Source organism: Bufo gargarizans, chromosome 9, assembly GCF_014858855.1.
Source record: "Bufo gargarizans isolate SCDJY-AF-19 chromosome 9, ASM1485885v1, whole genome shotgun sequence".
NCBI classification, from domain to species: Eukaryota; Metazoa; Chordata; class Amphibia; order Anura; family Bufonidae; genus Bufo; species Bufo gargarizans.
This window is the reverse complement of record NC_058088.1, coordinates 115,864,058-115,879,485: the sequence shown is the minus strand read 5'-3', so window position 1 is coordinate 115,879,485 and position 15,428 is coordinate 115,864,058. Positions and strand designations below refer to the sequence as shown.

Below are 15,428 nucleotides of genomic sequence, written 5' to 3'. Positions count from 1 at the left end.
CCAAATAGCTCTTCTAGCTGCACTGGACATGGCGGATGATCTGGCTGAGAACCTAACTATATCTGTGGAGGCATCTGCAAAAAAAAAAAAAAAAAAAAACACGACAACCTTAAAAAAGGTAGGAAGGGAGGCAGGTAGAGGATGATTCCCAGTAGGGATCGACCGATTATCGGATTTACCGATATTATCGGCCGATATTCAGGATTTTGAACGTTATCGGTATCGGCATTTATTTTGCCGATATTCCGATAACGTCCTGGGAACACAGATCGCGCTGCTGACAGCGCTCTCCGTGTTCCCTCAGCAGCAGCACAGGGGAGAAGGAAGCAGTGTCTCCTCCCCCTGTGCTGCTGCTGCCGCTCCAGCCAATGGGAGGACAGGGGACAAGAGGAGGGGAGGAGCTATGGCCACTGCGCCACCAATGAAGCTTAATCTCACATTCATTCATATACAGGAGGCGGGAGCTGCAGGATCACATAGCCGGCTCCCGGCCTCTATGAGCTGTAGCTGCGATCTGCGGTAGTTAACTCCTCAGGTGCCGCGGATCGCAGCTACTGCTCATAGAGGTCGGGAGCCGGCTATGTGATCCTGCAGCCAGCTCCCGCCTCCTGTATATGAATAAATTAGAGATTAAGCTTCATTGGTGGCGCAGTGCGCCCCCCCCAAGCCCCCCAGTATCAGACATTGGTGGCGCAGTGCGCCCCCCCTGCCCCCCAGTATTAAGCAGTGGTGCGCCCCCCCCCTCCCCCCCCACCCCAGTCGCAGTGCGCCCCCCCACAGGATCCCCTCTCCCCTGCTCCTCCGATCGGAGCCCCAGCAGTGTAATGCTGGGGCTCCGATCGGTTACCATGGCAGCCAGGACGCTATTGAAGCCCTGGCTGTCATGATAAGCTCCATGCTGCTGTGTGCACAAAGCACAGAGCAGCAGGGACAGTGTGAGCTCCTATTCACCCTGATAGATCTCTATCAGGGTGAATAGGACAAGGGTTCTAGTCCCTAAGGGGGCTAAAAGTTAGTTTAAAAAAAAAAAAAAAGTAATAAAAATAAAAACACCAAAATATTAAATATAAATGAAAAAGAAAGATTTACAAAAAAAAATAAAAATACACATTAACAATAAACATTAATTTTCAGCAGATTTGTGGGAATTTTAATATTTTTTTTCAAAAATAAAAATTCCCAGAATATCGGTATAAATTATCGGCTATCGGCCTGAAAGTTCACAAATTATCGGTATCGGTATCGGCCCTAAAAAAATCAATATCGGTCGATCCCTAATTCCCAGGCCTTCTTTAAATAAAAATCCGCTTTTTTGTCAAGAGGATCAGACAGGCTACCCAGGTCATCAAACAGCAGAGCAGACTTCTTGGCGATCTTCACCACCGGAGCGTCGACTGTAGGGGCCTTGTCCCAACAAGCTGCTACTTTCTCGTCAAAGGGATATTTTCTTTTAACGGAGCTTGGAATAAAAAACTTCCTATCAGGATTTTTCCATTCCTTTTTAATTAATGCCTGAACATTCTCGTGAATGGTGAAAACCCTCTGCTTCCTGGGACCTAACCCCTGAAAGGCAATATCTACTGTAGACTTAGCCTGTTTCACCTCTTCCAGTTAGATGGTTGCTCTGACCGCTTTGAGGTTTTGGGCATCTTCGGGCGAAAAATAGTTTCTTCCTCTGCTGACGAAGTGGCGTCATTAGAGTGTAACTGGCCTGCTTCTCTTTCCTCCACATCAGAGCGGTCTATATCCGAATCTCTAATATCCGGAGATTTTTCCGGAGACTGCGGGCGATTCTTACTCAAGGATTTTAAGGAGGCTTTGACCTCAGATCTTATTAAAGATCTCATTTTTGGAAAGTCTTTGGGATTCCTCCTCTACCAACTTATCAATACATGGGGTACATAACGGCTTAGAATAGGAGGATGCTAGGGGGGACCTTACATCCTGCACATTCCTTATGCTTCGTTTTTGAGGCCACTTTTTGGGGGGGGGTCTTTGCCACCTAAACAAACCAAGCAGATAACACCCCATTAATAAAGAAAAAGATACATCTCACCAATGATCTTTTAGCCCCCACTCCTCAGGACTGGTACCGGACTAGCGGGCCTTGAGGGTTCCAGGGGTTCGGCGCGTCCGTCTACAGGCTCTGACATCTTGCTGGAAACAAAAGAGCCTCTTCAGCACCACACTGTGTGCCACATCAGCCGGCTGGGTTCACCCCTTGCCCCATTTATATTTTAAAAGACGCGCCAGGGCACACACTGGCACTTTTCCAACTTCCAGGTCGAGCCCCCCCCCCCGCGTCGGGGCGCGCGCATGCGGAGACGCCCCCTCCGACGCCGACAGGAAGCAAGGAGGGAAGCCGCCTGAACACGGCCACAGCGGCTCCCTCGGACCAGCGCCGGGATGTGGGGGAGAAAACCCAGACTGGAGGTAGCAGCCCCGGAGAGAGTTTCACCACCTGGGGGAGGCCACCCACCGGATAAGAACCTGGGCCTCCCCCCGGTTGCAGGTGAGAACCAACGTAGGAGCTTCCCAGGGACTTCCTATCCTGAGGACAGGAAACCTGAACTGGTGCTTGGTGGGGGTGTGAACCTTTTATCTTCTCGGGTTTCCTGTCCCGGATGGGAGGTCCCTGGTCGCATGGGGTGCCGTCATGGGTGAGGGGAAACAAAATTTCCTCTCTGACTCAGCCGTGTCAATATCAGAGGAAACCTCGTCCTCCCAGGCTCTAGATGTAGAGGCATCTTCCCCTGTTACCTCCGGGTCAGATAGGGAGGGAGAGGGTTCCCTTTGCCTTTTAGGTGGAGGCGGGTTACCTGAGGGGGGGGGGGGGGGGTCTTCACTTCATCATGGATCATAGACCTCAATGACACTAGAAATGCAGTCCTTGCAGAGTTTGTGATAATCGTCCGGAAGCAGTTTGAGGCAGGACACGCATTTGGCCTGTTTCCTGATTTTTTTCTGGGCCTCCTTAGGAACCTTGGGGAAATAATCCCTATCAGCCATGAAATAAATGCCATGGAGATAAAGCCCCAAGTCTGAGAAGTGGAGGAGGAGTAGGCAACCTGGTACAGTGTCTAAGATCAAGTAGCAGAGTAACAAGCGCTTCCCCACAGGGGACTTACAGTAGGCAGCACAGGAGGGTCTCCAGGGGAGCGGGGTTCAGCTGACATGACCGCACACAGACTCCAGGTATGCCGTACAGGACGCATTCAGCGCTCACATCTAATAATGGAGCGAGGCCTCCCTCCTTCACCCCTGCCCAGCATTAGTACGCCGACCGCAGGAGGGCAGGGGTAGGTGCCAGGAAAAGAACCATCTTCATCTCCCCACAGGGAGACTCTCTGCCCCTGTCCTCTGTAGGGACAGGAAACACTGGTGTTTTGGGGGGGGGGGGAATTTAAACCCTCTCTGTTCCTGGCCCCAACAGGGGTCAATCTCCTTGTAGCCGTCGTGGTGATGAGGTGGAAATAAACGTTACATTTTAATATCAATGACACGTGCAAATCTAGGGACACCTAGGCATACAATATATTCACTAGTGGTGCAGTGACCACAGCCCGCCCCTCCTCCTTTCTGCCATCAGTCCATTGGTGGCAACAGCAGGGGGGGGTGCAGGAGTCACCATCTGGAGCCCTGATGCATCTGTCATAAACAGATATGGTTGTATTAGGTCTTCTATAGCCATAACTCATCAGTCATGAACACAGATCAATTACTATTGACTTACAATGTGTGTCAGGCCGTGCACCGCACCACAGAGGATAGAAAACCGCTGTTTGCATAGTTATTCTGTCCACGACGGGGACGCAACCAAACAGAATGGAATGCATTTTGGTGCATTCCGTTTTGTTCAGTTTTCTTAATGGATCTCAATAGCGGAATTGAAAACACTAGTGCGAAAGTAGCTCAAGAAAAGAATTGAGCTTTGAGTGCTTATAATGTCACTGAGCAGAGATGAGTGTCTGCTTCCCAGATGACGGGAAAGACAGAAAAGCCAGCTCTGTACAGAAAGGAGAGATTATAGATAGAATCTTACGCCTTGTCACCTAATAATCACAATGATAAGAACACATCGGAAGCGCACGGCTGCATTTGCGCTCCACCACCATTGGGACCGGAAGTACAGCCTGGTCCTGTTCAGATCCTTTTTATTCTACCTATATGTAGTGAAACCCCAGGAAACTAGTGCTTCCCCTGCAGCCCCAGGTCAGCTACCATCTTTTAAGCCCCTAGAGTAGACTATGTTAACCCTGGACCATTGGAGACTGTACCACTCTGAAATGCACACTTTCCCTGACACAGGAAGTGATGTTGTTCTCACCTCCATTTCCAACACATGGTCTTATGAGAGGGTATTTAAGGCTCCTTGGCAAGTTATATTATTCTGACTGCATTTGCCTTTTTTTAATCTTACCTTGTACTGCTCCTGATTAAGAAGGGGGGGGGGGGGGCATTTATCACTCCCCCCCAGAAACGTGTTGAGCCCACCTGTCATTTTAACCCCTTAAGGACAGGGCTCATTTTCACCTTCAGGACCAGGCCATTTTTTTTGCAACTCTGACCAGTGTCACTTTAAGTGCTGATAACTTAAACGCTTTGACTTATCCAGGCCGTTCTGACATTGTTCTTTTGTCACATATTGTACGTCATGACAAATTTAAAATGAAGTTAAAAAAATAAAATTTTATTTATAAAAAAAATACAAAATTTGCCCAAAATTGCAAGTTTCAATTTCTCTTCTTCTATAATACATAGTAATACCTACACACAAAAAAAATTAAAAATTACTTTACATTCCCCATATGTCTACTTCATGTTTGGATCAATTTGGGAATGATATTTTATTTTTGGAGGATGTTACATGGCTTAGAAGCAAATCTTGAAATTTCTGAATTTTTCAAAAGCCCACTCTTTAGGGACCAGTTCAGGTCTGAAGTCACTTTGTGAGGCTTACACAATAGAAGCCACCCAAAAATAAATGACCCCATTCTAGAAACTACCCTCTCAAGGTATTCAAAACTGATTTTACAAACGTGCAACACCTAAAGGGTAAATGACAAGAGTTATTGGCAAATGGAGATGAAATTTGAGAATTTAAATTTTTGGGCAGATTTTCCATTTTAATAATTTTTTTCCAGTTACAAAGCAAGGGTTAACAGCCAAACAAAACTCAATATTTATGGCTCTGATTCTGTAGTTTACAGAAACACCCCATATGTGGTCGTAAACTGCTGTACAGGCACATGGCAGGGCGCAGAAGGAAAGGAATACATACGGTTTTTGGAAGGCAGATTTTGCTGGACTTTTTCTTTTTTTTTTTTTTGACACCATGTCCCATTTGATGCACCCCTAGAGTCGAAACTCCAAAAAAAGTGACCCCATTTTTGAAACTACGGGATAGGGTGGACGTTTTGCTGGTAAGATAGGCAAGGTAACAAGAAATTGCTATTTTGGCACCGTTTATTTTTTTGTTATTTACAACATTCATCTGACAGGTTAGATCATGTGGTATTTTTATAGAGCAGGTTGTCAAGGACACGATGATCCCTAATATGTATACAAATTGGGAGTCACTCAATATCAGGCAACCATATAGACAAGTTGGATTATATCAGAATATTTTTTATCATATCACACTCAAAAATATTTACAACATGTTGCATAAATCAATATACATTGAAAATAACATTAAAACCTTGTAAAATAGCTAAAATTCAATAGCACAGAGTCCCTGAGAAGGGGCTATTTGGCCGTGACTGTTGACAAATGTTCCCAAAATTTGTAGTCCAAAGACCAATGCAACTTATGAGTCACACAATTGGTGACAAAGTCATTGATAAATCCGCAAGTTATATAGCAGCTGTAGGTCACACAATTAATGGAAGTATCATTGGTGAATTCACAAATTATATAGCAATATTCAAATTTGCACTATATACACGGTACTTTACCGCTCCTATGGTCGGTCCGCTTGTACACCAAGATTTTTCAGTGCGGTGCTCTATTGTGAGCTGCAAGGACCTGTGGATAGTCTATGTATAGAGTTCCCCACGCTCCTGGATATTATGGCGTTATGGCGGTGCAGCTTCATTTCACCGCTCTGACCTGCAAGGACCTGTGTGGCGTCCCACGTGGTTTGCTGGGCGGTCAGGTGACTTGCAAATCCAGGCGGGGTTTTCAAATTTCTTAAAGCAACTATGGAATAAACCATCTGCACTAAAGTCCTATTAGGAATATGCGGTTATAGGTGCTTCCTTCTTAGTAGTCCCTCACTGTCATTACCATACGCGTTTCGGGGTAAAAAGACCCCTTCCTCAGCTGTGTAGACAGTGATGGCTGAATGTCCTTTTTTATATATCAGTCTTTAAATTGTGCATCGCATGTTGGGACAGTGAGGGATTCAGAAGATATGGATTTCAATTTTGGGATACACGGTTTAAATTGTCATGCATCGATTTCAAAGACAATTCAAATTCGGTGCCATGTATGAATTATAGAAAAAGAACGCAAGTGGTTTTTTTTTTCTTCATATTGTCGATATATTTCTTAGTACCATGTATAAATTACAGAAGCTTGTAAAAACGCATATGCGATCTCTTCATATTTTCAATATGTTTCTCTTAATAAAACGATTCATATTAGTGGCTAAAATATCTACGGTATCTATCACCATACGTGTTTGAATCCTAAATTTTTGGGTTTAAAGGTTGCCCCTTCAATAAAAAACAAAAGCCAAGGTATACAAAACAAACAGAATTGGCTATCCTTTAATGGTTTCCACAGATGTGGGCGTTGCTCTAATTGTAGAATTACTACATTTCCTAAGAAAATCCAAAAAGCAGTTTCAACTCAAAACACATTTACTTTAAACATCAATGAGGGCCTAACATGCGATTCAACCAACGTGATATATCTGATAGAATGTTGTAAAGAATATATAGGACGAACTAAACGGACCAAAAAAGAGAATATCAGAACATGTTACCAACATAAAAAAGGGATATGAACTGCACTCTATCCAAGCACTATAGGGACCATCATAAAAGTGATCCATCTACCCTTACGTATATGGCACTTGAGAGAGTCGGATACCCATGGAGAGGGGGAACCACATCCTCCAAAATGTCAAGAAATGGATTAAAGAGGATTTTCGAATTTGACACCCTAATCCCAAAGGGTTTGAATGCAGATATGGAACTCTTTGGGTTCCTTTAAAGGGGCATTGGTCTATCACGAATGGGACATCTGTGTCGGGCTCTTTTTCCAGCACCCAGATCTCCCCTTCCTGGTAGGCCCGCACCCCCACATACTCCATGCCCACCTCTATTGTATACCACTATACCATATGAGGATGAATATACAAACCATATTCCAACACAATACCATCAGTCTCCAATTTCATCTTTAAAATTTTTGGGGAAAAAAAACAAACAAAAAAAAAAGCTAAGAAACTGCATATGCGTTTTTCAATTTTATGATGCGTTGTTTGATCTTATGGTCTTTTTATATTTAGGATTTAAATTGTATATGTTTATATATTTAGGATTCAAACACATATGGTTCTAGCTTGATATCTATCTCTATCTTTTAGCCACTAATATGAATCGTTTTATTAAGAGAAACATATTGAAAATATGAAATCGCATATGCATTTTTTACAAGCTTCTGTAATTTATACATGGTACTAAGAAATATCGAAAATATGAAAAAAAAACAAACAAAAAAAAAAAAACACATGCGTTCTTTATACGTTTCTATAATTCATACATGGCACCGAATTTGAATTGTCTTTGAAATCGATGCATGAGAATTTAAACCGTGTATCCTAAAATTGAAATCCATATCTTCTGAATCCCTCACTGTCCCAACATGCAATGCACAATTTAAAGACTGATATATAAAAAAGGACATTCAGCCATCACTGTCTACACAGCTGAGGAAGGGGTCTTTTTACCCCGAAAACGCATATGGTAATGACAGTGAGGGACTACTAAGAAGGAAGCACCTATAACCGCATATTCCTAATAGGACTTTAGTGCAGATGGTTTATTCCATAGTTGCTTTAAGAAATTTGAAAACCCCGCCTGGATTTGCAAGTCACCTGACCGCCCAGCAAACCACGTGGGACGCCACACAGGTACTGGCAGGTCAGAGCGGTGAAACCAAGCTGCACCGCCATAACGAATATCCAGGAGCGTGGGGAACTCTATACATAGACTATCCACAGGTCCTTGCAGCTCACAATAGAGCACCGCACTGAAAAATCTTGGTGTACAAGCGGACCGACCATAGGAGCGGTAAAGTACCGTGAATATAGTGCAAATTTGAATATTGCTATACAATTTGTGGATTCACCAGTGATTCTTCCATTAATTGTGTGACCTACAGCTGCTATATAACTTGCGGATTTATCAATGACTTTGTCACCAATTGTGTGACTCATAAGTTGCATTGGTCTTTGGACTACAAATTTTGGGAACATTTGTCAACAGTCACGGCCAAATAGCCCCTTCTCATGGACTCTGTGCTATCGAATTTTAGCTATTTTACAAGGTTTTAATATATGTGTTATTTTTAATGTATATTGATTTATGCAACATGTCATGAATATTTTTGAGTGTGATATGATAAAGATTATTCTGATATAATCCAACTTGTCTATATGGTTGCACGATATTGAGTGACACCCAATTCAATCCAATTTATTTTACTCCATCAGCAATAGGGAGTGCTGTGGGGCAGTGCACCTTTCCACTAGTGGAACAGTGAGTGAGCCCCCATTTTCTAAATTTTGCTAATATGTATACAATTTTTTTTATTTATGCAAGTTTTACATAATGATTTCAATTTTTAAACAAAAAAAATAAATAATCATGTTTTAGTGTCTCCATATTCCGAGAGCCATAGTTTCTTTTAATTTTTTGGGCGATTGTCTCCGGTAGGGGCTCATTTTTTGCGGGATGAGGCGACGGTTAGATTGGTACTATTTTATTACAGCCGTCGATACGCATGCGGCGATACCCAATATGTCTTTTTTCACCATTTATTTATTTTTTAACTTTATTTGGGGAAAATAACATTTGTTTATTTTTACTTGAAACTAATTTTTTTTTTTTGGGGGGGGGGGGCCTTTATTTTTTGTCCCACTTTGGGGCTTGAACTTTTGGGGGTCTGATGCTTTACAGTGCATTCCAATACTTCTGTATTGGAATGCATTGGCTGTATGAGTAATAGTGTGTATTACTCATAGGGGTGGGCGATATGGCCTAAAATCTATATTGCAATATCATTTTAAGCATGTGCGATATGCAATATATTGTTTTCTATATTGAGGGGGCGTGTTTAAACTTTTTTATTTTTACTTTTTATTTAATAACTATTAGCCTCCTTAAGGGCTAGAACGTAGAACCCTTGTCATATTCACCCTAATAGAGCTCTATTAGGGTGAATAGGACTTTACACTCTCCCTGCTGCCCTGTGCTTTGTGCACACAACAGCAGGGAGCCGAGTGCACTCCCCTAAACGGTGACATCCATGGACCCCCCCCCCCCCCAATTAATAAAGTTACTGATTAGTTTTTAAATGTTCTACTGTCAGCGGTGGGGCCCTGTATATTCGAACCCCCAGGCAAGCGTCCCTGTCACCATGGGAACGCCTGGGGGTTAGAATATACCAATCGGATTTGAGTTTTCAGGTGCTCACTGAAATCGTGAAAACTCAATGATTTACTGTCAGTCCCTCCCCTCCTCCTCTTTTGTTATTGGTGGTCAGCGGCAGCCGTGCACAGTGGGGAGGGAGGGACTCCCTCCTTCTCTGTGCCGGCTCAGGAGAAGATGGTGAGCGCGATCCGGCGATATGCTCAAAACCCATATCGCCTATATCGCCCACCCCTAATTACTCGTACAGCTTCCAGCCTGTGAGATCCAGGGGGCTGGATCTCACAGGCTCGTCACCAGAAGGCAGCGCAGATGCCCCAGGAAGGCATCGGGTCAGGTCCCCTCCACAGCCCCATGGGGACCACCACCACCTGCACAATAAAAAGCCGCAAACCACCGGTCTGAATTGACCTGCGGTTCACGGGACCGCCCCCCCGCACATTTAGCTGAGGTGCCTGCTCAATGATTTGAGCAGGCACCGGCTTCCAGTCACTGCCCGTCTGATCCGAAATACACAGGGCGTACCTGACGCCTTGTGTCCTGAAGAGGTTAATAACCATCTTTTCATCCCTTGTCCTATTCACCCTTATAGAGCTCTATCAGGGTGATTAGGACTTCACACTCACCCTGCTGCCCTGTGCTTTGTGCACAGGGAGCCGACTATGGCAGCCAGGACTTCAGTAGCATTCTGGCTGCCATGTGCCAGGGTTACACAGCCAGGGCTCCGATCAGAAACCATGACCAATGAGAGGAGGCGAGGGGACTGTTGCCACTGCCACAAATACATGAGGCGGGTACTGGCAGCAGATCAGCGGCAGTTAACCCCTCAGATGCAGCACCTGAGGGGTTAACTGCCGCTGATCGCAGCTCCCTGTCAGAGGCAGAATGCCGACTATGTGATTCTGCTGCCGGCACCTGCCTCCTGTATTATGTGTTAAAGACTACCTTATATGGGTCCGGACTTAGTTAACTATTAGGCTACACAGAGCTGCGCCCGAGATCTCCCTGCAGTTACTATTATTCCTGGGCGCCCGCTGTGCCCCATTACTGTCTCCTGCTCTATATGCTAATTACTATCGGAGCAATGGGGAGGAGACATCAGCTTCTCTAGTGGGCGTTCCCTCTCCCTGTGATTGGACAGCTCTACAGCCAGGGAGAAGGAACGCCCACTAGAGAAGCCGATGTCTCCTCCCCATTGCTCCGGTAGTAATTAGCATATGGAGCAGGAGACTAATGGGGTCACAGCGGGCGAACAGAGCGGCACCCAGGAAGATTAGTAAGTGCTGGGACATCTGTGGGCGCTGCTCTGGGTAGCCTAAAACTTAACTAAGTCCAGACTCAAGAAAAGTCCCATCATTAGTGGCGCAGTGCGCCCGCCCCTCTCTCCGTTCTTTGGTGGCAGCAGCACAGGGGGAGGGAGAGACTGCTGATAGCAGCACGCTCATGTTCAGAGATACTAGACTGCGCAGCCCAGTATCGAAAAAAGTTGAAATCCCGGTATCGTATCAATACCGGGACAAAATTATCGATATTTCTGTGCACATCGCTCAACCCTACACAGAATCATTGTTCGCTGGCAGCAAACGACGATTTAGATGTCCGCATCAATGATCCCATTACGATTGTTTGCTTGCTCAGTGGCACATTATTGCTAACGAGAATTCAAACACACACGTGTTAGCCATAATCTGCCCAAACATCAAGCAGCGTAAAGGGGCCTTTAGTTTTTTAGTAAACGCAGCCAAGCCCATTAGAGAAATGCACAATGACTGGGACAACCTATGCAGACTGCTGCAATATCCTGTCATTACCAGAGGAAGCATCTTCATCCCTGAAGTTCTACATAATGTGGACCATAAAAGGGGAGATTTACCAATGTGCCTGCCCTAACAGGGCTCCAGATGGCGACCAAAATGGTCGCCAATGCGACTTAGAATTGCAAAATGGCAACAAGACTTTGTACTCTTGTCGCCATTTGCGCCTATACCCTCTGCCTTAAGATCTAAAGCAAACTTAGGCTGCAGACGTATGCTGCATGCCAGGTTTTTCGTAAAAGGAACCACGGAAGAAGCCAGCGTGCTCTTGCGCCAGGAGAAAGCCCCGCCCACACACTTTACTATCTGCTGCCGGGTCTAACCCGCGAACCACAGAGGCAGAGCCTGCTGACTGAGGGAAGAGCGAGCATTGGACGTCACTGGGCACTGCGCCTGTGCGAGAGTTCGTTCGGCCGTGAGGGAGGGGGAGGAGAGGGATGAGAGGCTGTGGGAGGTTAGGCAGTCGGAAGGAAGGCTTGCTGGGCACTGTAAGGGGGGCGTTACTGGGCACACTAAGGGGTACAAAACGCCCCTCTGGGCACCTTCAGGGCTAATTTGCATAATCATAAAAGTCGATTTTCTCAAACTACTGGACGGATTACAAGATAGAAGAGCACAGCCGATTCAAGGTAAGCTGTGCTGCATGACTGCTTTAAAATCCAATTTTGGGTTAGGGGAGGTGACAGAATCCCTTTAAATTATTTTACTCTCTCTTATAAAGTGTAAGATAGAGATATATATCACATAGTGTCCCCCATTACATCATTAAGACACTGACGCTATAGGAGTGCCTCTATGAGGCTCCTATGGGGGTCAGATAACGCCAGACACATTCGGCAGCGTCGCCGTTCAGGGCTATGTTACCGCCAGTACTGTATTTTTGGGGCTCCCATAGCAGTAAATGGAGGGGGGCAGCTGCTTTTCCTTTTGCAGTCCGTTTCGCTGATTCCAGAACCTGACGCTGTCAGGCGTTTTCTAGTTTTATGTTCCAGGTTGGAGCACCCCTTTACAATCCTGGGTGTCTGCATCATAACTGCTATGTGTTACAGCAAAAAAGGGGTTCTCAAACTGGGATCCCCACCAGTCCTTAGACCCAAGAGGTCACAGTGCTAGGTAAAGTGTCCCACTGGAGTTTTTCTGAACGGTGCCTCTGACAACCCCTACTGTGCAGACCACAGGCAGTGTGGCGGAGGTTGACGTTTCGTCAGGAGTGTTCGCGGACCTGGTGACTGTCACTACAGTCAGCCGCCCGATAGTCCGGTCACAGCCGGAGACGCCCTCTGCCCTGTCTGATACAGCGACTATGACCGGACTGTCAGGTGATGCCCATCTGGGGGACTAAAGTGCTTGTACACATTAGATGCCAGTGGCTGCACCCATGGACCACTGTCTGCTTCCCGTGCAGGAGGGTGAGAATAATGGATTTGCGATTTAGTGCGAAAAAATGTGGAACTTATTTTCCACAATGTCATGAACCAGAGTGATTCAGCGCAGTAACTTGTCACATATATAGGGGTGGTCCCCTGCAAGTAACCACATCACCCAGGATGGCAGACCAGTAACAGGGACCTGGATGAAGGTGATCACACGACCGGGGCCCCTGTACTGCCACGAAGGACCACACTGCCTGTACTGGAAACGGAATAATATCCAGGGCAGCGCACTCAGCTGATACATAGTGACCTGCCACATACAGCCGCTATGGAGCACCCGTCCACTTACCGTCAGCCCCAGGAGTCAGTGTGCACAGCGGCTCACACCTACGGTAACTCCCGCACGGCAAAAACAGATCAACCGCTTCAAATGCTAATTCAAACCGCGCTCCCGATATTTGTTGGTCTCTCATTACCACGTGACCAGGCTACAACGAAACCACCCAATGGCTAGTGGCGACGAAAAGTCAGCGCACCAATTAGATTTGTCGGGGGCGGATCAGGAGCGGAGGTCACTGGGAGTCATGTGACGGCGCCTGACGGTGTGACCTGAGAGACATGCGCAGTGGGGCGGGAGCGGCGGAGAAGAGTTCTGCTGTAGATAATACCAGAGATATAATATGTATCTAGTCCTCTGACTGCTTACCTATCGCCTGCCAGTCCACCAGACTATAGGGAGCGTCTGTCGTGACTGTTACTTTCTTAGTGCTCTTCATATCACATAGTTGCCCCATGTTTGTATTTGTTGGAAAGAAAAAGGATGGAAAAGACTTTCCATCTGCAAAGTTCAGCAAAATAACAGGCTTGGATCAGATCAGAGTTTTTGACATCTGTTTAACAATAAAGTTGGGGGGGGGGGGAAAGGATACAAAAGTATAGCATACTGGGCTTTTCCCTCCTGCAGAGTCCGGCAAAAAAATTATACGTTAAGGGTACTTTGACACTAGCGTTAGAAGAATCCGGAACTGTCTGATGGATCCGGAAATCCGTGTACAGATATCTTTTTTTTCTGGATCTGTTTTGCATTGAAATACCGGATCTGTCTTTCCAGTATCATCCGGATACGGTATTTTATTTTTTTCAAGCTAGAAAGAACTGTGCATGCGCAGACCGGAAAACCGGATCTGGCAATGCTGCAATTTCCAGAACACTTTGTACCGGATCCGGCATTAATACATTTCAATGGTACCGGATTGCTTTACATTCAGAATGCATTGGGACAAGACTGATGCGTTTTTTCCCAGTATTGAGACCCTTTACCAGATTTCAATACTGGAAAAGAATAACTCTAGTGTGAAAGTACCCTAACTTACACTTTTTTTTTACAGTGGAACTCTATGATGAGACAAAAACATGATGTAAACACAGCCTAAGGCCTCGTTCACATTTCAGTTTTCACTGATGTATGCTGTTAACACACGTACCTATTGATTTTAACGTGTGTGTTCACATATCAGTATTTTTTCGGGGGAAAAATCACCATGCACTACTTTGGTCCATGATGTGGCCCGAAGATGCCCAGTGAAGCCTATGAACCCATGAAAAATCACTGACACAGCATAGGTAGCATCCATGACCACTGGTAGGAGATGCTCTGGAAATTAATTTTCAGCTGAGCAATGTCTGTGGAATACAGATGAGACACGGACCAAACACGGATTCTTTACAGACAACTTCACAGATAAAACAGACCCGGCATTTATGCTGGAAATCAGCCGGATCACCGCTGGACCTCATTGCAGGCAATGGGGTCTGGAGGTGAAGAAGAAGGCTGCTCTGTGCCAGAACAGCCTGCCGGATCTCCTACTAGATATGTGAAAAAAGCCATGTGTATTGCTAACAAATTAGGTAACTTGCTAACAAATATACCATTTCAGGTTCAGATACTCTTTACAGAGAGGCTACACACACCACTTTAGGAATAGTAAAATAATTACATAAATTTATTAAAGGAATAAGGATAATTAGGCAAATGTATGTCCTTTTTAGCAAAATTAGGTAAAGACACTAACACCAAAAAGAAAATGTACAAAGGTTAGACAAAAACAAAACAACTAATTACATAATTATAACTGCATCCAGAATGAAGGTACTTACATCACCAAATGAGTTAGCATCATCTGAAAGCAACACAATGGCTGGGGAGCCCGTTTCAGCGAATGTCAGAGACTAGATTAGGAACAAAAAATTTTTACTCCGCAGATACTTCTATCTCATAGATGAACTCCAACTTTTTAACTATTTTAACCAAAGAGCTTCACCCCCTAATGGAATGTAGTTAGATTATGCAATCCACGATGGTCACTGTGCATATATTGTTTTTCTGTTATTATTTTGGACCTTAGAGTGGCCAAGTCTCAGCTCCGCAAAAAATCAGAATCCTAAGACAAACTATGTACACACATTTACACCCAAGTCCTTGTGTCATGGCAAGTGGGTATAAGAAGAACACCAAGTAAACAAACAGCAACAGGTAAACACACTAGGCCCCAAAGCTAAGGAGGAGGGAATGGTAACCT

General features: G+C 45.1%; 1 protein-coding gene across 1 annotated transcript in view; it reads right to left on the bottom strand.

Annotated features, from left to right (window-relative positions):
* Window positions 1–13,324, bottom strand: part of LOC122919634 — a 33,795-nt gene extending 20,471 nt beyond the window's left edge. The window contains exon 1 of the mRNA XM_044268771.1: window positions 13,199–13,324. The gene's annotated coding sequence lies outside the window, so the exon portion shown is untranslated. The remainder of the gene's footprint in view (window positions 1–13,198) is intronic.
* Between the last annotated feature and the right edge of the window lie 2,104 nt (window positions 13,325–15,428).